Here is a 27,309-nt window from a genome sequence, read left to right on the forward strand (position 1 = left end):
CGTGCCCCTCTCCCCCCCTGAATCCATCGGTGGTTGCCCTCTTCAAACATCTAAACATTTGGCTAAAGGTAATTGTGTTGTGCATCTTAATATTTAACAAATGACCCTTTGAACATAGCTTTATGCAGTGGTCGAAGTGTGTGTGTGTGTGTGGGGGGGGGGGGGGGGGGTATACTGTGGCATGAAATACTGCCAATTCTCCTACTGCTCACTTTAAAAACTATCAACTTTTGTTTGCTTATGTTCCCATTACATTTTTCATACAGTCACTTTTGATTTCCCATACTGCTTCGACCACTGGCTGTATGTATAAAAATGTCACTTCCCTGATTACTTAACAAACATGCTTTGCTTTTAGAGTATCTGTGTTTCATGCTGATACCAGCTATTTAGCAGCATTGATCTCCTCCGGTTCCATGATTTAAAGGAGGAAAACAAACTACACAATACCATGTAGTGCTGTGAATTACTGGCCAGTTCAAGTTCACAATAACTGTACATTTTCAAAATTGTTCAAAAAAGCTGCAGCTGTGTTAAATGTCAACACATATTGAAAAAATGAGGCTTTTGTGGAAATCTGGCCAACATACAGTATATAGAGTAATTTTACCAGCATTATATAGAAAATGAGATTTCTGTTGAGGAGCATGCAAGAGCATTGCTGTAAGGGACAACATCTAGGCCTGCCACAGAGTATGAAGCTTACAAGCGTAATATACAGGGGGTTCGAGAAAATAGTAAAATGATATGTCATAATAAGCTTGCAAGACTGTAAAGGTCCTCATTTATATACATACAGGAAGAAAGGTTTTTTCCCCTTTGGAACTTTACTATAACCTTATTTCTATAACTCTTTTTTAAATAATGCTTTATAGATTATTTACTTTACTAATCTTTCTAAAAGATCTGAGCGCTTTACCATATTTTTTATTTTGGTTTTTGGGGGCAAAGGGTACTTTTTCCATGGTTTTACCATAAGGTACTTTCACAAAATTAATTCAGTTGACAAAATGTATACTTTATGTACACTTTACATCTTTACAAGAGAAAGAAAAACAGCAGAGGCACTCCAGTCTCCAAAAAGAGAGAAAGATAATTTATTAAAACTTAATTTTATTGAAAATGTAATAAAAATAATTAGATTTTCAGACAAAAAGGTAAATTCTTGGTTAAAAATGATAATGTGTGTATATGTGGTGCATGTTAACTGGGAGCAGAGATTGATATCTATGCACATATCTATTACTCCTTGGGATGTTGAGTATATTCTCATATGTAACTAAACTCACAAACATTTAATTTGGGACTATTTTTAAAGAAATCTGTGAGCAAATAAGAGACTCAATATTTTATATTGCTATGAAAATATCCATTGCGGATTAACCATTAGTTGGAATCTTATGAGTATTTAAATACATCAAAAAGGATTAATATGATAGAGTCATGCTCCAATAATAATCAATTACGCCACTGAAGGGTTCCTTTATTACTTATTTTAATATACACCACATATACACACATTATCATTTTTTAACCAATATTTTACCTTTTTGTCTGAAAATCAAATTATTTTTATTAAAATTTCAATAAAATTAAGTCTTAATAAATAATGATCTTTTTCTCTTTTTGGGGACTGGAGTGCCTCTGCTGTTCTTTTTGCTTCTCTTGTTATGACCTTTGACATATGAGAAAGCACCCCATCTGTATATGACGATGGTATTATCCTATAACTAACAGATGATAGTCCTGTCTCTGTGTGCGACCATACTTGTGTGTTTGTCACTTTACATCTTTTACAGGGATACCAAATATATGTATTTTTTTGAATTTTGGTGTATATTTAGAGCCATAATAAAAAGTAGGGATGTGCACCGGCCACTTTTGGTGTCTCGTGTTTTGTGTTTTGGATTCGGATTTGCTTGAGGTTTTGGGTTTGGATTTGTTTCGCAAAACACCTGATGAAAGGTTTTGGTTCGGATTTAAGGTTTTGGATTCGGATTTATTTTGAAAAAAACATAAAAAGTGTTAAAATCAAGTTTTTGGGTTTATTTTCACTCCTACGCTATTGTTAACCTCAATAACATTCAATAACAATCATTTCCACTAATTCCCAGTCTATTCTGCAGAATCAGTGAACTTTGTAATATTGCAGTACCAATGGATTTATACTGCAGGATTGTTTTTGGATATTTTTTTTTTATTTCTTTTTTTTAATAATTATTTTTTTTATAACTTTTTTTTAAAATTTTTCGTGCTGTGCTGTGCTGTGCTGTGTCCTTCTAAGGGCATTGTTATTTCCCCAGCACAGCACAGCACAGCACAGCACGAGATATAGCAGGACATAGGACCACCTAACACAACCTCCCTCTACCCTGATCAATGCCCGAGTGAAGATGGCGGCGGCTAGCGGGGAATTTATAGGATCCGAGTATCGCGAGATCCGACAGCGGGATTATGACTCAGAGCCTCGGTTTCAGTTTTGCAATTGGCGGGAATACCCGGATCTGTCTCGGATCCGGCTCGGAGCAGCAACATTCAGGTGGGCTCGGATTTCAGATATTCGAGCCCGCTCATCTCTAATAAAAAGCATATGTAAATTGTGTTTCTCTGTGTTTAACCCATATTTGTGTACTATGAATTTGTATTCTTCTTTAAATATGTAAACATACATTCTAAACATTCTAATACATGTAAACAAATGCTCTACTGATGCTGTAGCAGAGATGATCTCTTTCGCGCAGGAAGTACAGGTGACCATATATTTGGTATTTGCTGCCTGTCACTGGGACAAAATTATGACACTGGCTCCAACAATACCCTTTTTTTTACCTGTGTATGTGCAGTAAAGCAAAGTGGAATTTTGGGTTCCATGTAACTTGTAATTGTGACCCACTTCTCCTGGAGAGGCGAGTCAGAGGCATACTAGCACAATATATGTATAGTGAGAGAGTAGTACGCAGTAGTACTGAAAATGCAGCCTATTTATAGCATCTGTTACAACTCCCAAAGGCCTGGTGTAATGATACCTGCGGCTGCTAATAATCTTTACTAATTAATAATAAAAAAAAGATTTAAATAAACATAATGTGTACAAACCCCCTCCTACCTAAAACAAGTAGCCAGCACCAGTGTTATAGTGACTGTATAGGGATGCTGGCATTTGTAGAACTACAAGAGCCTACATACCCATAGCTGCCAGAGCAAGCTGAAGTTTATGGAACTACAAGTGATTGCATGTCCACTGAAACATGAAAATCCACAAAATTTCCTAATAGTAAAAAAAAACATTCAGACCCCGAATGTTGTATTATATTAACTGATATAATCACTAAAATCCCTTGTTTATGATTTTGTCACCTAAATCCATAAGGAACCTTCTTTCTTCTATCCTGAATCAGTCTAATTGACATACTTGCCGACTCTACCGTAATGTCCGGGAGTTTCCAGAAATAGCAGGCAGTCACGGAGGAGTCTCCTAATCTCCCTGACTGTGGCCTAGATCAGAAGAGGGTGTGCCTGTCTGCAACCTACAACTAAGACTGCCTTAGCAGATCTGTAGAGGCACTGACTCCCAACCTGAACCCTGAGAAACTCCGGAAATGAGAACATCTGTTCGGCTGATAGGAGAGCTTGAGCTGAAAGCATGACAAAGAAGAGCTGAAATGGAGGAGTAAGTAAAAAACAGAAAGAAGAAAAAATAGACAACAGGGAGGAAAGAGACAAAAAGGGGTGTATAGAAAGAGCAATTGGAGACAGCCATAAGCAGGAGAACAGACAGAGAGGAGATATAATTAGGCTGAAGAGGGTTCAGAAGTTCAATAAGAGAAAAAATTTGAAGTAATATCATACTTGCAAACATCTTCGATCTGCCCTCCTGGAGATCATGGAGGGCAGACCACGCTGCTGAGTCCAGAGGGGCGTTGTGCGTGAACTGCATTATTAAACCACCCCCATCCAGCTTCCCAACGCTGCAATTTTTGGCCTATGACAGCGGGGTCAGGGGGAGGCATTTTGCTCTGAATCGCATCATTGAGCCCTACCGCCTCCTACTTTACTAGGGAAGAGGGCAGATGTGGGAGGTTGCACTGCTAAAAATTCTAGAAATTCAGGAGTCTCCTGGACATTCTGGGAGAGTAGGCATATGAGTAATAGGCACCCAACCTGAAATATGAAGTTTATATGTTAAACCAATATATGCACCCTTGTCCTTTTCAATTTTTGAAACTCTTGAAATTCAAATAAAATTAATTTCTATATTAAAATAAAAGAAATTAAAGGACGAATAAATGGGACAATAGAAGGAGCAATTTTGAGATCTAAAGAGGATAATAGGCAACAAGGATGAGAGTAGAGTAAGCGTTTGTATGTGTACACAAGCTATTTATTATATAGCTGGTGATATTAAATGGCAACACGACCAGAAATGTCATTTTTATTTGAAGGCCTTGCCAGGTTCAACGTGAAGAAAGAAAAATACAGCTTTTAATTATAGTCACCTAATCTCCCTAAAATGAGAGGCTTCCATTACGAGTACATTTTTATATATTTATTTACTTCAATAATTTATTAGAAGCCCCAAATGTATTTGTTAAAATTGAAGAGATTTTTTGACAGTTAAAGATTTAGGAGCCAATTTATCAAACTTATCTACATGATAAAATGTTTAATGCTGCAATCGGGCCTTTTTTTTTTTTTTGCTTTGTTCTATTTATTCCCACCTGTTATGCATCTGCAAGGGAGACCTTATTGCCTAGATCAAGCAGTGCAACAGTAAATTCACTACTGCAGTTCATAACATAACTTGGTGAATCTCTCTCAAATGATTTTTCAGAGGTTGGCAATTATGCTAATCGGACAAAAATAAAACACTGAGAGAATATATATATATATATATATATATATATATATATATATATATATATATATATATAGATATATATATAGATATATGTGTGTGTACATGTGTATGGTGAACTTACACATGAAAATAGACTTTTTACCTGTCCAGTTATAATGCTGGTATCATAGTTTTTAAGACATTTCCTGTTTACCTTTGTGTGTGGAATGTGCTGATGTGAATGTGAAGTCTCCGCTTCCAGTGTTGAATCTGCAGCCTTGTACACGGAACTGATGGTGCTGCGGGATCCAGTCATCTAGAGCCAGAAGTTGTAGCTGTAGCAGCTGCATGGACAGGTGCTGAGTACAAGCTTCAGCTGGTGAGTTCGGGCTAGGGACCTGCTATGTGCATGAACTAGCCGTGACTCTGCAGCTCCTGGATGACCATAGTACCAGTTCTAAACTGCAGCTCTCCAGCTGCAAGCCTGTCCTGTGTTTTACAAGTTGCCTTTTAAACATACAGTACGTCCCCTCTGTGTGGATTAACTTTGTATTAGCATAATAAAAATAACTAATTTTGCTGAAATTTTTATGCAAAATGATGCTACTAGTTACATCCATAGAGAAAAATGTTAAGCAATACTTTCTGTAACGTTTGCACTGTAATGTAATATATGAATGAGAAACTTAAAGCTGCTGCAATTTCTACCTAAGTTTGTTCAAAATCATATATTTTGATTTGCTATAACTTCAATAAATGATCAGCACAACGTTATTTTAAATTGAGTTTAACCTACAATTGCTCTTCAAAGTATGCCACATAATTCACATATAAATCCATTAATTGATTAGTTTAGTGCTGTAATTGTTTTAGAAATGTAAGAATTTATTTTGTGACATCCTTTACATTGGGTGGGCAATAATCAGCCAGATGGGCCAAAGGCCAAAAAATGGCTGTATGTGTTTTGTTGATGGAATTACAATGAGCTTCTGAGAAATATTGCAAGTTAAATAATGAAATTTGATTAGCACAATACACTTGTTAGTATATATGTATTATGGGGACTGACCCTTTTTTGTTGACTTTGTTCCCTTGTAATGTGACCTCAAATTTCTTGCCCTGGTAGTAAATTAGTTTAGTTCATATAGCACCTTTGACTTAAATGAGCTATGTGTGCTAGTGATTTAAGTTGTATGTTAGTGACATCACATGTAGCAGTGGTGACTAGTGGGCAAACAGGTTATAGATGTGTGAAATGTGCTGGAGAAATGTTTGCACATTTGTGGTGATGATCATCATCACTGCAGTGAGGGGGAGAACCCCACTACCAGCTGGCAGGAGGTGGCGCAAACATATTTTAATTCTACTTGTGAGGTAGTCTGAAGCCTGGAATGCTGGTCATTCCTGTAAATTCAGATGACGGTCATTGGGCAACAATATGCTGTTGATTGCTGGGGAATAACTGACTGGTCATTGATTACTTTGATTTGCTGGGGAACAGCATGCAGGTTGTTATAGATGGGGAACAATATAGAGTTCATAGTTGGTTATGATATGCTTACTGATTATGCTGATCAGTGTATTATAATAATAATCAAACCATAGCTGGATATAAATCATAAAGTGTTTCATGTAACATGCTTTTTAAGTCACTGGGGATTAATAGATGTGCAATTTATCAGTCAGTGCAGACCAGATTGACATAGGCTATTTATACTAAAAGTGGCAAGGATTTAAAATCGGTGCGGAAATAACCCCATAAGGAGGCATAAAAGGTGTGTGCGGGGGGAGGGGGTGTTGGGGGAGAGGCTAATAGCTAAACAATGGCCCCAACATACTAACGGGACCGCTGATTATAGGGAGAGATTACTGTTAATGCAAGCTTTCTACCAAGCAATTCTAGGTTGGAAAGAGGAATATTTTATAGACAGATTATTGATAGAGGAAAGATAGATTCTTAATATAGATTATTTATAGGTGAAATCGCTGGCATGTCAATTAAGTCTAGTTGATAATTGTATATTTAACAACAGGTATATTTAACAATTTTTACGGGTATATTTGGGACAAAAAAATGCCATCCAACTCTAAATGAAGCCTTTACTGCTGGCAAAAGGCAAGCTCCATCATACAAACAAATGTCTCACTAAATTATAAATAACAATAATAAAAGCAATAATAATGTAAAATAAACAATTATGAAAATATAAACTTATATTTATAGCCCTATCATTTTTGTTATTTGTAAAATAAACTTCATAAATTAGTTATTGCTATACTTGGGAATGCCAGCTGATTACAACTTTAGATTAGTTCATTAGCTTGCATTAAGTGTGGAGTTAAGTTAAAAACAGAAACTTGAAAGTTTCTTTCCCCAAATTTGGCATATGTTTCCTTTTACAAATTATGAAATCACTGGTCTATGTGATGAAATGCATTAAGCTTGTGTGTTTTGATAAGCTGAACTTTTTCTAACTGCTACCACGGGTTGTTCACATTAAAGCTGAACTGGACGGTTCTGTATATGAATGCAATCATTTCAGGAACAAAACTCTCAGTAGCCCTGCAGTCTACAAATTACAGTATTATTATCCTACAATATGAATCGTGCAATATGAATTCTGTTCATATCAATTTCTGGAACTATAAGTAGGATCCTAATATGTTGGTGGAATGATAAAGGAACAGTAATTATAACTAGATGGTGTAGGTACTGACTTTTTTTCTCTCACTAACCAGAATGAGGGACTGTAGTATTGCTAAAATATTGAGTTCATTTTTTAAATAAAATAATGTTTTTGGAGTATACTGAGATTAGGTTTTTTTTGTTTTTTTTTAAATATGTTTTATTAGTAACATCTTATCTTGAACAGTATTACAAAATAGAAAAGTTTTTGAAGGGTACATTAGTGAGATGACAAATGCACATATAAATTTAACAGTGTGTATGACACTCTCACATAGCTTTTACAAAACAAATTAAGCTTTATATGAGCATGGTACCATGAAGATGTTATTTTGTTTTAAATTATACAAATAAAGGGGAGAGAATAAAGAGAATAAAGAAGAGGGGGTGGTACAAGGCAAAATGGGGGGGGGAGAACAGATTGGGAGGGTTAGGGAAGGGGAGAGGAATTCACGCTTTTATATTTTTAGCGGAAGATAATAGTTCAATCTGGTATTTTCAGTAGCGAGTCGGGTTCAACTAGCATTGAAGCAGAGGTTGGTTATAATATGAAGCCCAGGGAGACCAGACTTTGTTGAAGGACACGGAGGAGCCCCTAAGCACGCTGGTGATGTGTTCCATCTGAAAGGTGTGCCAGATCCGACCGCAGACCATTTGGAGCGTTGGAGGAATGGGGTTCTTCCAGTGGGCAGCTATTTGACAGGTAGCTGCACTGATTATATGCCGAAGAAGCTTGTGGGTGTGTGTTGGAAGGCCTGGGACAGGTAAAGGCAGTAATATGTGCTAAGGATCGGAGGGCACAGGAGTATCAAGAATAGCTGTTGCTAATGTGAGAACTTCTGTCCAGAACGGGCGCAGTTTGGGGCAGTCCCGCCATGTGTGTATGAAGTTGCCAGTATGGCCACAGTCTCCAACATGTTGGACTTGTTTGAGGGTATATAATATGAAGCCTAGAGAGAACGTAGTACCATCTATGCAGCAATTTATTGGCGTTTTCTTTGGTGCGGACATTTATGGAGCAGCTTGCTGTCCACTCATAGATGTCCGACCATTCTTCTGGATCTAGAGATGTTCCCAAATCTGCCTCCCACTGTGTCTGGAAACGGTCCTTGGCCTCCGTGGAGGTGGGGAGTGGGGCATTGTATAGCGTTGAGATTAGACCCTTTGAGGTTGGCCCTGATAGGCATAAGTTCTCAAACACATTGGGGGGCCTAGCAGATAGCCGAACCTTAACCTGTTGGTGATAATGTCTGATTTGTAAGTATTGGTGGAACTGCCCCATCACAAACCCGCACCGCTCAGTTAATTCTGAGAACTGAGGGAACGTTAGAGTCCTTGTTATGTGGTTTAGCAGTAATAATTTACCTTCCCCTGCCCATTTTGTGTACATAGGACGTGATAGACCTGGTGTAAAAGCTGGATTCAACCAAAGGGGTATAAGTATCTGGGGGGCAGGAGATAGAGATGCCATTCAACTACACCGAGACCAGATTGAAAGGGAGAGGGCTATTACTGGATGAGTTCGAGAGGGGGCTGGACGCTGTGTGGCTGAGAACCAGAGGATAGAAGAAATAGGTGAGCCTCCTAACAAGTCTGATTCTATATCAACCCAAACCCTGGTCCCAGGCGAGGAGTGCCATTGGACACATTGAGCTAGATGTGCCGCATAGTAATAATTGCGGAGATTGGGTATGCCGAGGCCACCTGCCATGGGAGAGCGTTGTAGAATACGAGCAGAGATCCTGGGTCTCTTATTTAACCAAATATAGCGCATGATAGAAGTTTGCAGCATTTTAAAAGTAGAGGGAGGAACTTTGATGGGGAGGGTATGGAAAAGGTAAAGCAGCCTGGGGAGCAAATTCATCTTCACTGATGTAATCCGGCCCACCCAAGATATTATCAACTTGTCCCAAGAAATCATGTCTTTTTTAAAGCATGCTATCAATTGGGGGTAGTTTGCTTGGTAGACGTCTTCTACCTTTCTAGTAATTGCTATACCCAGATATTTGATACTATCGGAATTCCAGTGAAATGGAAAATTTAGCTCCAGAAGCTGCTTCAACTTCTGGGATATTGAGATCCAGGATATCCGTCTTGGCCGTATTGACCTTAAAGTTCAAGACTATAGAAAAATGATCGAGCTCCTGAAATAGGTTTGGTAACGATGTTAGGGGATTAGTAATGGTAAGGAGGATGTCATCTGCGTAGAGCGCAATCTTATAGATGTTGGAGGATAATTGTATGCCGGAGATGTTGGGATTTTGTCGTATTTTCAAGGCCAGGGGTTCTATGGTAAGTGCAAACAGAAGTGGGTAGAGGGAGCAACCTTGTAGTGTTCCGTTTTGAATTTGAAAAGATGGGGAGGAACACCCATTCACCTGAACAGAAGCGGTTGGATTGACATACAGGGCGGAGACCCCTTTAAGAAAGCGGTCTTTGAAGCCATAAGCAGAGAGGGTCTTCATCATGAAGGGCCAGCCAATGCGGTCAAATGCCTTTTCGCCATCAAGGGATAAAAGGAGGGAGGGTAGTTTACGCTCATTGATATACTGGATGAGGTCTATAGTCCTTCTGGTGTTGCCTGCCGGCCTGGGGCAAATCCAACCTGATCGGGCTGTACTAATTTCAGGAGGATACAATTAACCCTATTTGCAAGAACTTTAGCATATATTTTCAAATACTACGTTAAGTAAGGATATGGGACGATAGCTACTACAAAGAGAAAGGTCTCTACCGTCTTTCGGTATAACGGTAATCCGGGCTCGGGTCGTGGCCAGGTCAAAGGGGGCCCCATCGAGTAGAGTTAAACCAAGCAGTCAGCTTTGGACTGTGGATCCCTGCAAATTTCTTATAATACTTAGCAGGGAAGCCATCCGGGGCAGAAGCTACCTTCATAATACGTAAAGCTGTAATAGTTTCTTTGTTTGTTATATCGGAACTGATAATTTAAATTTATGATTTAGATAGTTGCGGGAGTTTACAAGAACGCAGGTAGGCATTTATTTTTCTATCTAAGTCAGGAGGTGCTGGATCTGAGGCGTTCAAGTTGTATAGTGAAGAGTAGTATGTCTGAAATTCCTTCAGAATAGCGTTTGGGTTATATGTTGACTGCCCTTTAGAGGTCTTGATAGACGAGATTGCGTTACGTGTGCGCCTCTGACGGAGTTTTGGGGCTAGTTTGGAGTCCGCCTTGTCACCTTTCTCGTAAAAGAGCTGCTGAGTCCATTTAAGGGTACCGGCTGTTTTTTTGGATAGTACTGCATTGAGCTCTGCCCCTCACTATCGTCAACTCTCTCAGGTGTGACTTGTCTATGGAGCCTTGATGCTGGGTGAGTAGGGAGAGAAGACGAGCTTCCAGTGTGGATATCTGTTCTCGCTCTTCCTTATGTCGGGATGAAGCTATGCTAATAAGGCGTTCACGAATTGTGGCTTTATGCGCCTCCCAGATCATAGACAAAGATATTTCAGGGGTTTCATTAAGATTAAAGAATTCAGTGAGGGCCTCTGAAATCTTTAGGCATGTCGCAGGATTAAGCAAAAGATAATCATCCAATTGCCAGTTTGGACTTCGCTTGGGGAGATTTCCCATGTCCAACTGAAAAGAGATACCCATATGGTCTGTCCAAGTGAACGGGTGAACCTCAGCTCTGCGAAGCTTGGTAGCTAGTTTAGCGTCAACCAGGAAGTAATCTATTCGAGTGTATACATTATGGGGGTGAGAGTAAAAAGTATAACCTCTATCAGTGCCATTAACCACCCGCCAAGCATCCAGAAGAGAATTCTCCTTTAATAATGAGGCAAATCTAGTAGCCTGCCGCACAGTATGTGCCTGGGATTGAGATGAAGGTGTGGGCAATGGTGATCTATCTAGAGAGGGATCTAGAATCATGTTAAAGTCGCCTCCCATAAGCAAATGGCCTTCGGCATGTTTATGTATACGGCTGAAAAGTCTCTGGAGAAAGGAGATTTGGGCGTTTGGGGTATAGCAGCATACCAGGGTGACCGGGAGCTGGCCCAATGTGCCTATAAGCATAAGATAACGACCCTCTGGGTCTGTGATCGAGCGGCACACCACCAGTGGGACAGATGGTCTTATCAGAATGGCCACACCTCGATGCTTAGAGGCAGCTGAGGCGAAAAAAGTCTGCGAGAAGAGCTTTCCTCGGAGTGTTGCATGAGGTTCGGTTAAGTGGGTCTCTTGCAGGAAAACGATATCTGCATGTGACTTTTTAAGGGCGGCCAGAAGTGTAGTACGTTTCTGGGGTGTGTTCAACCCCTTAACGTTGACTGTCAGTAACTTAAGAGACATGCTGTAGGAGATAGTCTAAAATGCTTTACCGAGGGGCTCCCCCGTATCCCCGACCCTTTATGGATCGCGACGGGTACATGTTTTGGCGGAAAAGGCATGAGAGCGTGAATAAAGTTGGGAAATAGAAAGATTAGGGGGCAAGGGACAAGGTCAAGTTTAAGCCGTCTGCAACCAGCCAGGGAGGAGAAAGGAAGGCCGGACATAGAGTGGCCGACCTATGGTTGATAGACTTCGGAGAGCAAGGAAAGTGTTGCTACAAGGCGCAGCAACAGTAGGGGGTGGGGCGCGGGCAGGGAAGGCCCAAGCTGGGATAGAGTTCGGGGAGTGGGTGTAAGAGTGCGGGGGGCATCAACAAAAATAGTTTAGATTTGGTTTACAAACATCAACCTGTAAGACAAACCACTAACTGGTCTAGTACAAAACTATACTAAATAGTAATAATAACAATAACAGTATAACATTAGACTGGTGAACTACTTAGATTAGTTTTAATATGTACTGTACCCATTTACAGTTTGCCAAATTGTAATATGTTTATGGTAAGTGTTGGCCATCCCTTGCATATGAAGTATGATATGTTTATTGTTTTTGCTGTGATTACAATTTATATATTTTTATATACAGTGAGCTTATCCATTGCTTTTTTTCATATTTTTATAATATGTTTCATGATATATAGTTTAATAAAATTCGGTTTGTCGTTTAAAAATACCTTTGCTTCTTTATATCAAATAGTTACAGAAGGCACTCAATTCCTATTCTTGTTCCCTATGTAATAGACTTAAAAAGATATGTATTCCAATATGCTACCAAAAGAAATTTCTATGTCTCCTAAGAAAAACAATACAAAATTCACTTTGCTAATTGATAAAATTATATAATTATCTGTAAAATGGATACACCCAACACCTGAAAATGGACTTGGCCATGAAAGTGGGAACCTTGCATTCACAAAGTGATGAAAGAGTTTTAAAGTAGTTTTGTAGATTAGAGTAAACTCCCAAATAAGACCATTTTGGAACCCAGATATAACTGTTTTAGTATAGAGCTTGACTCTTTACAGTTGTACTTTGCTGTTATGAAATCTCACGATTTTGGAACTATAATCACCACTGTACCTATACATGTAGCCATCTTGTTCATGACATGTCCTGTTTGTGTCATTCTTATTATTATTTGAGTACCACCTTGTGGAGCAATGATATTTTCTCAAGGCAGGCCTGGGAGTTGCTAGACATCATACCAAAATGTTGAAGAGGCCACCAAGTCCCTCCAAAATCTACAGCTAAATACACATTCAGCCTCCATCCTTAGGGATCGTACATGTAGCAGTAGAAAAATAATACCTGTTATCAATGCAAGGGTTGTGACTGTGCCTGATGGCTTAAGCACATGGTTTTGTCCAGAAAACTTATGTAAGAAAACTTACTCAATTTCGTGCCTAAGTTCCTTAATGAATCCTTAATGAATCAGGAGGACAAGATGATTACATTGTAAGATAAATATTTTCAGATAACATTAACATTAAATTCATTAAAATAAATAGGGGAAATAGTCATGGCAAATTATTATCCTGTTCTTCACCTTTTTTCTATGTAGCTCGCAAAATAAAGATATTTTTTGCTCTCCTCTGCCAAAAGGCTATATCTGTCACAAAAACAAATATAAAATGAAACTATGTACAAAGAAGAAAAACAAAGTTATTCCCTGTGAAATAGGCACATTGCCAAAATGTAAAAATTGACTTGGGGAAAAAAAACATCTAGGGCCTGATTCATTAAGGATCTTAACTTGAGAAACTTTTTATTTCAGTCTCCTGGACAAAACCATGTTACAGTGCAAGGGGTGCAAATTAGTATTTTGTTTTAGCACATAAGTTAAATACTGACTGTTTTTTCATGTAGCACACAAATATCAACTTTAAATTTCAGTGTACAAATAAGCTATCAAGTATTTGTGTGCTACAGGAAAAAACAGTGAAGTGAACCTCTGTTAAAAAGATCCTGTATTCGCTTACCTCCTTGTCTATACCAAAAGTCAAGGCACAGGTCTAGAATCAATTGTGATAGGGCAATAGTGAAGAGGTTAGCTGAGGGGAGTTGATAATCTGGTGATAAGAGCGTCATTTTGTCCCAGACAATAAGGGAATAAATTTACACAATGAAAGGAAGTTGTTGAGCTTGGTCTGTTAGGTTTGTCTAGTGACAAAAGGTCTGCCAGCGGGAATGGAGAGGAACTGTATTGTTCAATGGACACCCAAAGTGTAAGTGGGGAAGGAGCCTGCCAGTCTCTAAGTTGGTCTAGTAAGGCAGCATGTTGGTAAGCTTCCAACTTAGGAGTTGCTAGGCCACCTCTTAATTTAGATCTAAACATTTGTTCTCTAGATAGCCTAGGTTTCTTATTGCGCCAAATGAAGCTAAATTCGATAGCATAGAATTTATTGAGTAGGGACATGGGAACAAGGTAGGGGATGGATAGAAACAAATACAGAATTTTTGGAAGCAACATCAGTTTTAAGTCAGCTACTCTACCCATCCAAGATATTTCAAAGTTTACCCATGATTTGGTGAGGAAAGAACCACCAAACCCAAATTTGTTTAGGATTGCAGACACATGTTCCCAATGGATTCTATCGAAGGCTTTTTCAACGTCCAGCTATAGTAATAATGGGTATGGAATTAGCTGAATGATTCTCACAAATGTTTAAAACCCTCTTTGTGTTGTCTGGTGTCTGTCTACCAGGCACGAAACCCACTTGGTCTAAATGAATTAGTTGTGGTAGGATGGGGTTTAACCAGTTCGCAATCAGTCTGCCAATTTGTTTTTAGATCGGAGTTAAAAAGTGCTATGGGATGATAGTTGTGGCAATAGGATGGATCTTTACCTGTTTTTGGGATGGTAATTATTTGCGCCTCAAACATTTCTGCAGGGAGGAATGTATCTCGGGTGGCTGAGTTAAATAGATGCGTAAGGACTGCGGTCAGCTCGGGCTGGAAAGTCTTGAGTGAAGCCATCAGGGCCGAGGGCTTTGCCACATTTCATGGCCTTTATGGCATCTTTAACCTCATCCTCCTTTCAGTCCGAACTCAAAGCCAGAGCCGCCTCCGGGGGATAAGAATGGAGAACTGGGGGCCATGATTTATTAATAGACTAAAGATAGCTGGGTCAGAGTTGCGTCTGTCTTTCGGTTGTAAAGATCCTCATAGTGTGAAGCGAATCTATTCACTATGCTAAAGAGGTTAGAAATATCATCATCATCATTTATTTATATAGCGCCAACATATTCCGTAGCGCTTTGGTATGGGTATCTTGTGAGTTATGTATAGCCTTAATCCTGTTAAATGCATTTTTTCCTCGGAGCTTGCGGGCCAACAGTTTAGTGTGTCTGTTACCTAAGGTATAAAATCGCTGATTTAGTCTGGTTATTGTTACAACTCTGTCTGTTGTTTGTACCTAGCAACAGTGCCTCATACCACCAGAGGTGCTGCTATTCTGTTCCTGAACTCTTCTACTTGCCTGAAGGAGTTAATCTCCTTGCATTATGCCTGATTAGAACTGCACCTGTCGCACTGCTTGAAGTACCTGCCTCTAGCTGTGCTCTGTGCAGTTCATCTGTTTGTTCCTGGCTGCTGCTAGCCTGCTCCTGTGCTGTTTGGTATATACCTGCTGGACTGAACTTCTGTGTATGACCCCTGCCTGTACCTTGGACCTTGCCTGAGACCCCGAATCGTTTGCCTGTACCTTGGACCACGCTGTTTTGCCTGTTGCCCTGACATTTTGGTGAGACTTCTGGACCTTGCTTATTTGCTTGATCTCTGCCTGGTTATTTTGATTTGTTTGTCTGATCACTGCTTGATCCCTGGACTCTGTCTGCTTTCCTGGACAGCCTTGTGCCTTCTGGACTGGGGTAAAACTTATAATACCTGTTCCTGCCATTTTTACTATACAGTCTCCTTAGGAACCTGTTCTTATCAGTGGATCTGAGTTATCTTTGTTTGTTTGTGTATTTACCTGAATAAAGACACTTTGCTTTACACTTCTGTTGCTCTTCATGAATGCACTGGGATTCATAACAGTTATGGCATTGTTTATCTGTAAAAGGGAAACATTGTTAATTTTCCTGCTTAAGGCAGTCAGTTCGGCTTTAATCTTGGGATCCTGAGGTGAATTTTTGTGTTGGGCTTTTAATGTTGAAGCTCGTAAGAGACCTGAATTTCATGGCAATGGGGTTTCTGGGATCAGTCTCGGGACTCCTGAGACTAGCTGTGGCAGGAGTGTAGTGGAAACTGGGGGGCCGGATGAATACCTTGCTCATAGAGCTTGCACTAATCCCATAAACAGGATGTTAGGAGGAGGAATGCTGGACTGGACTTCATACTGAAATAAATGCCTGCAATCTGGACCTGATGGACTGGAGCCTGGAAAAGGGAACAGGGGGGACCTGAACCCACGACGAGAGACTCAGTGCTTCCAAGAACTCAGAGACTCAGGCAAATATAGTACTACAACTGGGACTGGGAAGACTCGGAACTCAGGCAGAGGATATACAGGGGTGGTAACCTCCTGAAAAGACTAAGCCTGAAACTGGCCCAGGGCAACTCAGAACCTGAGTTAGGCCTGGAACCCCTGAGTCACAGAAATGGCTCCAGAAGGTGGGTGACTCAGAGCAACTACCTACTACCCCAGATAGCCAGTAGGAGAGAAAGGAATAGATTGAGGAGAGGAGGATTCACACAGAAGTTAATAGCTGGAATCTGTACACAAGCAGATAGAATGAATGTGTTTCCACACGAGGAATAAATAACCAAAGTATTTATTTCAGCAGGCAGAATAAAGCTGAATTCACATGAAGGGTTAATGGTTTGCAGTTCATATAACTGCAACAGGATGAAGCTGAATTCACACAAGGGGTTAATGGTTTGCAGTTCATATAACGGCATACCCGATGAACCTGAACTTACTCAGAGAGTTAATGGTAGAAATCCATAGAACAGCAAACTGGGTGAAGCTGAATTTACACAAAGGACTGATGGTTGAGATCTGTATACAGCAGACAGGATGAATCAGTAAACAAACAGAAGCTGTGGTAGTCTAGAACTAGGAAAGTGTTGCACTGGCAAATTGCTGAGTGTAGGAGGGGACTCCTATAGCCTGCAGAGGAAGCCAGTTGGTGGATGAGATCAGGGGCTAGATTTACTAAGCTGTGGGTTTGAAAAAAATGGGGATGTTGCCTATAGCAACCAATCAGATTATAGCTTTCATTTATTTAGTACCTTCTACAAAATGATAGCTAGAATATGATTGGTTGCTATAGGCAACATCCCCACTTTTGCAAACCCGCAGCTTAGTAAATCTAGTCCCAGATGTTCAGACTCAGCAGGATGTTTAGCAAATGTCTACCCAAGATGGCAGCCTCCAGTACTGCAGACAGAAGTCACGCTTGTCCCAGGATAGAATGCTGCATTCGATCAGGAGGGAGATGTACTGTGATATGGTACCGCTGAGTGGTGTAAACAGGACTAAGATCCCGATTCGTGATACTGAACTTCTGTTTGCATTTTTATGATTGTAGCTGCAATTTGAATAGCGGCTCCTCTCATAACTGTCTTAAGGGCGCACCAATGGATTTAAACTGTTGTATCTTCTATGTTGAATGATCTCTAAATAAGACTCTAATGACTCCCTCATTACTTGAGCCCCTCCCGAATCAGCCACAATGTAGTCTGCCAATTGCCAGGGTCTAGGTGGGCAATGCCCAACAATGAGTTCCAACTGCCACACCAAAGGGGATGGTCTGACCAGGTAATGGCTAAAATCTCAACTCTTTTGATGTGTTGTAGAGACCACTTATCAGATAATACAAGATAATTTCTTCAGTATAAATTGTGTACATGGGAGAAGTATGTGTAGTCCTTCTCACCTGGGTGGTATGCCCTCCACATGTCATACAAGTCATATTCCGCTAACAGTTGAGAAAACGCCAAGGAGACCATAGCAGAGGATGTTGTCGTTTATTTGAAGGGACTGGAAGTGCAGTCTAGCTTAGGATCTGGAGCTCCATTGTAATCCCCCATACATAATTGTGTTCCACATTTTACTTTGTGGATGGCTTTACATAGCTTCCTGAGGAAAGGGAGTTGGTGAGAGTTCAGGGCATATAAAGAGACTAACGTAAAAAAACTGACTTCCTGTTTTCCCCACTAGTATCGGATATCTACCATTTTTATTCAGTGATTTGTTTCTACAACTTAAAGGGGCAGTTGGCGCTAATCAAAATGGCTACTTCATTTCTCTTAAACGGGCCAGAGGCTGAATAGCAAGTTGCATATTTAAGTTTATGAAATTGTGGTGAGGAATTTAAGGTGAAGGGGGTCGCCTGTATCGTTACAATATCGGCCTTTTGGGCTATAAAACTTTTAAGGGCGATCCTCCGTTTATTGGGGGAGTTCAAGCCCTTCGCATTTATAGAAAGAAAGTTAATCATTAACCTAGTATTTTAAGTTGAGTAGGATAGCGGACCCAGAAGGCTGACCGGAGCGGTCATCGTCTCCAATTGGGGAGGAAGCGGGGAGAAGGACACATTAGAAAAGGGGGATAAAGAATAGCAAGAGAACAAAACTGAAATAGTACCCGTAAGGGAACTAACACTTATGACACTAAGTAGAGGAAAGGAAGTGGCAGGAAAGTAGTATGTATGTGGGGGCGTGTGCCCGGGCCATGGGCGCCCCAATCTAGAACCTTCTATTCATAACATATAATCAAAGCTATTAAGTATACCAATATAACGTGTCTTTACTCTGCGACAGAACTACAACTTATCACGGAGTCGCTAAATGCCTTAATACAAAAATAATAGGTATTACCAATAGCATAAGAGTTTAAACAATTTAAGCCATAACATCATTAGAGTCATAACAGGGTATAAACAAGAGCTGCTCGAGCTTGGTTCTCCGAGAACTAAGCCCACATGAACGTCACTGATCTGAGTGCCGAGCCGGCTCAGTACTTTTGCGCGCCCTCGCAAGTGAAAACGAGGCAAAACGTCACTGTTGCGTTGTCGGATCTCGCAAATTCGGGATTCTATAAGTATCGCCCACCACGGAGATCCAGCGCCATTTCACAGAGAGACACAGAAGGGGTAGCAGGGTTATTGGCAGTCTCCAGTGCAGTTGGGCAGCGTCATTAATGAAAGACAAAGCGGAGGGGTGGCAGTCTCCAGTGACATTGTACTGTGCCATAGCTCACCCAGAAACAAGAGAGGTGGCAGTTTTCAGTGCTGAAACAGAAATTATAGTAATAGGGCTGGCAGTGTTATTAAAAGTCTACAGTCACATTGTACTGTCATCAAAGTGGATTCACATCAGTCCACAGAAGACCAGGATCACCAAGCAACTGCTGGCACCAGTCATGATGATAGTAATCCTTCTACATCGTCTGCTAAAGCCTATGTTAAAATGCATAGTGTTTTTAAGTCAGGGAAACAAATATGTAAGCACCTTTTACCTTTTGTAAAGAGAAAAAACACCTGTAATCCAGGCAAAGTTAAGTGCTGAAAAAAATAAAATTGCCAACATGCCTTTCTACACACGCACTGGCAAGGAAGAATCAGACCTTCGCTATGAGTGCTAGTTCTGCAACTGTCAGTGAGCCATCTTATTGTAAGGTTAGTGTTGACGATACAAGACCTTGGGGTAAATGTATTATGGTCCGGTTTTTTCAACTTCCCGGAAATCGGCATTTACAGCTAAAATTTAAAGCGGTGCTGGCTTGTAAATGCAAGTTTGCCTTTACAAGCCAGCGCCGCTTTAAATTTTAGCTGTAAACTCGCCGATTTCCAGCAAGTTGAAAAAACCGAACCATAATACATTTACCCCCTTGTCATTCTGACTCAAAAAGTGGTGCCCAAATACTTTTACGTGTAAAGACTGAGCTGGAAGAAAACAGTAAGGCATTAGAGGAAAATGTATGTTCAGATTCAGAAATGACACAAATCCCTGAGGAGAGTCTATCCACGAGTGTTAGGTGTAAGCCTGAAATTTCTGATACTATACTCCTAAAGAAGCCTCCTTTCAGCATTTCTGCAGATGTGTGGATGACCAGTCCAAGTGTAGCCGGTGATACACAAATTGAGGATGCCACTTGAAATTGCAATAGGATGAGGGGGATATTTGTGTAGCTGACGTCGGCCGCTAATGAGGATGTTGATGAGGATGATGTTTGTGTAAGTCCAGCACTAGTGTAAGCAGTTCTTGCACGTGATAATAATGCCATTGTCATGCCTGGGCATAAGACCAAAAAATCCACCTCTTATGTGGAATTATTTTTCCCCAAATCCTGACAGCAGTTGTCTAGTCATTTGCAGCGTTTGTAAAGCCACAGTCAGTAGAGGTAAGGACCTTAACCATCTAGGAACCTCATCCATGTTACGCCATTTGAAGCGAGTTCATGGCAAGCTGTTAGGAAAATCTCAAACTTAAGCTAAAAAAATAACAACAAGCAATCCAGTATCGGCTAGCTTCCTTTTCTCACCTAGATCCCGGCGCCTGCAATCTACACCCACCACACCGTCCTCATAAATATCCTATGTAGCAATCGGAGTTAGTCCTGCATCCAAGTTGCTAAGGCTAGATGACTCCTCCACTACCCATGATTCCTCTGAAGAATTATTGATCGTTAGTCCTGCTGCTGCTGCTGGGGGTGGGTCTTCAAACCAGAAGCAGACCAAGAAGAAGAGTACTAGTAGTTTACAACAATTGACTGTTAAACAATCCTTTGCAAGAGGAAGCAAGTATGAAAACTGTCACCCAGTCGCAAAGCGGATCACAGACGCCATGGTGACTATGCTAGTATTAGATCTGCGTCCAATATCCACTATTAATGCAGCTTGTTTTAGACCGTTAATTGAAGTCTTGTGTCCCCGTTACCAAATTCCGTCACGACACCATTTTACAAGAAAAGCTATTCCTCACCTGTACAAGAAGGTTCGTAAAAATGTAATAATTGGGCTAAAAAATGCCATTCTACCCCCACAAGGGGGTAAGGACTTAGTTGCCCCTATCCCGCAGGTCGCGGTCCCCTGGATGTGTGCTAGGCAGAGTAGTAGGTGGAGCCAGATGTGGAGGAGAGATGACGGCAGCTCAGAGGAGTAATGGAGGAGTAGAACTATTGCTAACCCGATGATGGTAACACAGAGCAGCAGCAGGATAGTTCCTGGGACAGCGGCAGTTCAATAGAGGCAATAGCGGTGTAGAACTATTGCTGATCCGAAGATGGTAACTCAAAGCAACAGCAGGTGAGTCACTGGTACAGCGGCAGTTCAATAAAGGCAGTTGCGGTGTAGAACTATAGCTGGTCCAAAGATAGTAACTCAGAGCGGCAGCGGGAGGAATCGTGAGAGGTAGCGTCCACACTGGAGCAACAGCAGAAGAGTCAGACCGAAGGGAGCCAGATCCTTACAGAGAGTGAATGAACTCGAAGAACAGGCATTGGACAGGAGGAAGTGGGAGGTTTAAATAGCGCTCCAAAATGCCAGGACCAATGGGGAACAAATAGGTCATAAGAGAGGGGAGAAAGTCTTGCACACGCACAGAGCGAGAGGCCAGGGGGTTGGATATATGCAAGGGTGTCATCAGGATACCGGCATTACCGCTTACAGGAGGAAGGTGACAACGCCGGTGCCCGTCCGCGGGGCCGGTGTGTGACAGAAACTGGGCAAATTAAAGATTGTATGACTGTGACAGCCCATTGGGTTGGAGATTCGTCTTCAGCAGGAACAGCAGCAGCATGTACCCGACTATGTCACATTTTTCACAGGCAGGCTATTTTGTGTATCACCGGCTCCGCTAAGAGGCATACAGCTGACAATCTGTTACAAAAACTAAGGGATGTCATTGCAACATGGCTTATTCCACTTGGACTGTCCTCAGGATATGTCATTTCTGATAAGGCCACCAATATTGTGAGAGCATTACAGCTGGGTAAATTCCATCACATTCCCTGTTTTTCTCACACATTCAACTTGGTGGTGCAGAGCTTTTTGAATGACAGGGACATGCAGGTGATGCTGTCTGTGGCCCGTAAAATATCTGGACATTACCGCCATTCTGCAACAGCATGTAGGAGATTGCAGCAGCTACAAGAACAATTTAATTTGCCCTGCCACCAACCGTAGCAAGAGGTGGTAACGAGGTGGAATTACACCCTGTGTATGCTTCTGCGGATGGAGGACCAGCGAAAAGCCATCCACGCTTATTCCACAAGCCATGACATTAGGAAAGGAGGGGGAATGTATTTTACTTAAGCACAGTGGAGAATACTTTCCGTGTAGTGCATGGTGCTGAAACCACTCCAAGTAGTCACCTGTGAAGTGAGTTCAGACACTGCTAGCTTGAGCCAAGTGATTCCCTTAATTAGACTTTTGGAAAAGCAACTTGAGAAACTGAAGAAGGAGATGAAACAAAGCCATTCCGCTAAGTATGTCAGACTTGTAGATCAAGTACTTTACTAGTTTCACCAGGATCCAAGAGTTATCAAAATCTTGAAATCGGATCAACGACTGTGCTTGATCCTAGGTTTAAGGGCTATCTCTATTTCTTTCCATCTGACCCAAATCTCAAAAGATGCAATGAGCTCCTGGGGAGCAAGATGACAGCTCAAGTGTTACGTGACAGGACGGGATCTCCTCCTTCAGTTTCTCAGTCAACTGCTGCTAGGAAAAAACTTAACTTTCCCAAGAGATCCAGGGATGATGCAGTTGATTCAGAACAACATTTTGACGTCTGGGGGTAAATGTATTAATCTCCGGATTCTTGAACTCTCGCGGGAGTTCAAGAATCCGGAGATTAATACATTTACCCCCTGGTCTAAAAGAATTGACCAAAAACCGTGACACCTCTGCCTTAACTCCACCTGATCCTACTATCAGCATCCAAAAAATGGTGGAGGTTTATTATTATTATTTTTTTTAAATGGTATAAAGACAACAGTTTTATTAACAATGAACAGCGTTGCTTGCAGAAGTAATTTGAGCATGGATGTCTTAATTGACGTGTATATGTATTACTCAAACTTTCCATTTTGCTGCTGTTTCATCAATATTGAACAAAGTGTTTGTAATTTGCACTTTACGTCAAAGGTACCTAGATATATTTACATTTTTTGGATGGGGCAGATTCGAAGCTCAGTGATGACCTTCCTTTTTGCTGTGAATGTCAATGGCTATTTTTAGTGCATTGTCTGGAACAAGATCCGATATACTCATGTCAGAGTGATCACAGCCAATTTTTGGATACCTGGCGGATTTACCCTTCTGAAGTTAGTTTTCAATCGTCCATTTAATTGCTTCTCTCTCGTACATGTCATCACATACTTTGTTTTTCACTGGGTTCACCATCTCCAACTGTGTTCTAGAGGTGCACTGGGTGACTGCGATATCCTCCTCCATCTTACAAAGCGTAGTCTGCAGGGGACGGTGACACACCCATTTGTTTTTTCAAGTCTCTTAGCTGTTCTTTAAACTGGACATATATATCGTCTTGCCTCAGGGCCTCCTCTGCATTATTCTTCTGAAGCGCAGTGTATCTCTTGTGTACAAGCTCTCCTTAATCTGTGATCTCATACGGTGGGTCATGTTTTAACTGAAGTATGGTCTCCTCAACTGCATCTATATATTGGTTTAAATCTCAATGCAGCATATTCCAACATGAGGGATTTAATGCTGCCCACCTGTTCCGTGTCACAGTCTGTCTGAAGCAGATCTAATGCCACTCCAGTTGTAATATCCATTCCTGTGTCTACATAAGTTTGGAAGTTCTTCAGGCATGAGAGGGGGAGAGGAGAAGGAGATTAAAGATACTGCATGAGCAGACATGGTTTAATAACGTAGAGTTCATTGACAGTGTAATGTAGAGTTCATTACCAATAGCTTAGCTTCAAGGCAGCTAAGCTATTGGTAGCTTGTTTTGTGGGGGCCCAAACAAACCAAGCACTTCAGCCACAAAAGTGGCACTCCTTGTCGATGGAGTGCTTGGTTTGTTAACTATACATGTCCTTTTCAATATCTTACATAAGGGTGAGTGGGAGGGCCCAAGGACAATTCCATCTTGCACCAATTTTCTTTTCTGTGTCTGCTGTGTGGCAATGTTTCCTAGATGTGCTATGAACTGCCATGTGTTTGTACTCGCTGCAGTCTTTGTACGAAAGTGTATGAATATTATATTGTGACCTGTGAGGAGGTCAAAATTGACTGGAAATTAGTGTTATTGGGGTTAAAAATAATGTAGGAACAAAAAAAGAGCAAAATTATGTGATTTTAGCAATTTAGTCTATTAAGTCCTGTCACTTAAATCTCTGCTGTCTTTCCAAGCTGTCCCTGCGGTGCTCAGGCTCTGCTGGTTTCAGATCTCTCTGCAAGATGCTGCCCAGTCTGTCTCCACTCCAGAGATCCCTCCAGATTCAGGGTATGGGTGCTGCCATCTTGGATTCGGTCACATGATTCCTCCCAGCCAATCGGGATAGTAGCCTCCACTTCTGGTTTGCCTCCAAAACCAGTTCCTGGGAGCTGCCATCTTGGATATAGTCACCTGATCTATCTCAGCAACTCAGAGTGCTGCTTCTGCCCAGTTGACCGTGTCTTCAGTAAGAAATGTTTCTGAGTGTGAGCCTAGGACTATAGTATAAATTGACGAGATCATGACAGAGAATAAGCAAAATGTCAAGTTTAAAAATATTCAAATAATCTTGGGCTAGTATGAGGTGCTTTTGCCTAATTAATCTAGCGAGGCCAAGTGTGAGTTATTGGTGAGATGTGTAATACATTCAACACCCACATTGGACCAATACGTCAAGTGTCCAGAATAACATCCTGGTGGAAATGGGACTGTCCTATATCAGGCTAATAAGGGAAATAGTGATAACGAGGTTAATCTTATGAATGGAGATGCCCCACACCTTTAGTGCAAATTTGAGAGTATATAAGAGAATAGGATTAATATGCGACAAGGTTTCGGAAATTCACATAAGAGAGGAGAGTGATTAAAATTTGGCTTCAGCATTCACCTAGGATATATTACCATATGTAGCAAAGGTTGTTACAACTTGAGCCAGATGAGCAGCCCAATAGTAGAGCTTGACATCTGGAAACCCTCTACCTCCTGCTAAAATTGATTTCTTAAGGATTCTTAAGAATGTTCGTGGGGGCTTCCCATTCCATCAAAATTGTATAAATATCTGCTGTAGTTTTTTGAACATACAGTATGGGACAGGTAGTGGGAGGGTCTGGAAATGGTAATGGAGTTTAGGTAGGACATTGTCACGGGCACTAGGAGTCTTTACCCAGGGATCACCAGGTGATAGGCTTACCAGAGCAGTATAGGTGGTAATATGGTACTCTGGTAGCAGGGTGATCACGGAACAGGAAATAGCAGATGATGAGATGCTCAGGAAAGTCTATGACTAGCAGCACTGGCAATATGGAGGTAGTAATACACGAGGAACTGTATGGACAAAGGACACGTGAAGGTAGTCAGTGGTCTGCGGTAGCAAGTTGTACCACTGCTATAGTGAGGAGGAATGTCCAACAGAAACGAGGAGGTGATGAGAGTCAGCGGTCTGCGGATAGCAAGTTGTACCGCTGTCTGAGTGAAGGAATGGAATCCAAGTGGAGGTATCCGGGGAGTCAGTGGTCTGCGTTAGCAAGTTGTACCACTGCTATGTGAGAGGATACTGGAGCAGGAGAAACTGGAAACAGGGGTCAGTGGTCTGCCACTAGCAAGTTGTACCACTGAATATATATGTGAGGAGGTGCACGGGGAGAGACTGCAACACAATATATACACGGGCACCTTGACTTTGATCCACAGTAATATGCACAATATATACACGGGCACCTTGACTTTGATCCACAGTAATATGCACAATATAAATGTATAAATGACTGAACAACACTGCCAATATAGAAAGTCTCTTGAAGTAATCCAGCATGAGATAACACAGTCAATGATGGCAATAGACTCAGCGGATAGTACACTCCAGAGGAGAACCAACACAGTCCAGCAAGGTATGCAATACACAGCACAGTCAATGGGAAGTATGCATACCGTGGTTCAGGAGAAGGCAGTCAGACAGAAGTGCAGAGATACCTGAACGGCAGGAGGCCGGCAGGATGCAAAGTCCCTGGATGGGTGAAGCGGTGGTCTAGCAGGTGCAGCGCACAGGTAGGTAGACCAGCAGGGAACCCAGGAAGGCGTGGAGAGCGGATCAGCAGAAGATGGACGATAGCACTGACAGCAGCAGCAGGACTCTGCGCCCACGGAGGTAACCAGGGGCAACCAACAGGACCCACAGTGATGGAACACGGGATGGCAGAGTAGACCAGGAGCTGTAGATCCAGGAGTGTAGCGGATGGCAACGTGAGCAGTAGACTGGAAACACAGGAGAGCTGAGATGAGGCGGCAATGCACAGGGGTAGCGGATAGGAATCAGCTAACAGTCACAATGATGAACACAGGCGAGTTGCAAGCTGGAGACTGTAGTGCACGGAAGCAGCGGATAGGAATCAGCTAACAGTCACAATGATGAACACAGGCGAGTTGCAAGCTGGAGACTGTAGTGCACGGAAGCAGCGGATAGGAATCAGCTCAGGAACTTGATGATGATCAGGTGAGTGGATGTGAAGTGAAGGCTGGAGTGCACGGAGGCAGCAGATAGGAATCAGCAAACAGCCACAATGATAATAATAGCGTTGAAGTGAATTAGAAGACTGTAGTGCACGGAGGCAGCGGATAGGAATCAGCAAACAGTCACAATGATAATAATAGCGTTGAAGTGATTTAGAAGACTGTAGTGCACGGAGGCAGCGGATAGGAATCAGCTCACAGTCACGATGATACAGTAGATGGTAGAAGTGGTATGGGAACCACAGGAGTAGAAGTGGTTTGGAAACCACAGAGGTAGAAGTGGTTTGGAAACCACAGGAATCAGCAGCGCTGAATACACGAGGAATACAGGAACACCTTCAGAGACTCATGGGGAATGAGACTCCAAGATCAGGCAACGTGGTATTGACCACAGGTGCTTAATATAGGGAGTGTTGCCTGATCTGCCAATTAAGTTAAAGGAACATACACTGAAGGATTAGAAAGGGCTGCGCATGCGCAGACCCTCAGGATGGCGGACGGCCACGGTTCCTAAATGTCCGGGAAGAAGCACTCACAGTCCGGTGAGTGACAGTACCCCCCCTTTTAAAGGTGGGCACAGAACGCCTAGAACCGGGCTTGTCCGGATTTTTGGAATAAAACTTCTTCAGAAGAGCTGGAGCATTAAGATCTTCAGCTTTGATCCATGAACGCTCTTCAGGACCAAAGCCCTTCCAATGAACGAGGAAACGGAGGACTCCTCGCGAAATTTTTGCATCCAATACCTCAGTAATCTCGAAATCCTCCTCCTGATGAACTTGAACTGGCTGCGGTGCTGAGGGAG

The 27,309-nt window shown here is 41.6% G+C and overlaps 1 protein-coding gene across 1 annotated transcript in view; it reads left to right on the forward strand.

Annotated features, from left to right (window-relative positions):
- The first annotated feature begins 5,120 nt into the window (after nucleotides 1-5,120).
- The window catches only part of AOPEP (aminopeptidase O (putative)), a 466,448-nt gene continuing 444,259 nt past the window's right edge, over nucleotides 5,121-27,309 (forward strand). Inside the window, exon 1 of the mRNA XM_075211079.1 lies at nucleotides 5,121-5,216. The gene's annotated coding sequence lies outside the window, so the exon portion shown is untranslated. The remainder of the gene's footprint in view (nucleotides 5,217-27,309) is intronic.

This window comes from Mixophyes fleayi, chromosome 1 (genome assembly GCF_038048845.1).
Source record: "Mixophyes fleayi isolate aMixFle1 chromosome 1, aMixFle1.hap1, whole genome shotgun sequence".
NCBI lineage: Eukaryota > Metazoa > Chordata > Amphibia > Anura > Limnodynastidae > Mixophyes > Mixophyes fleayi.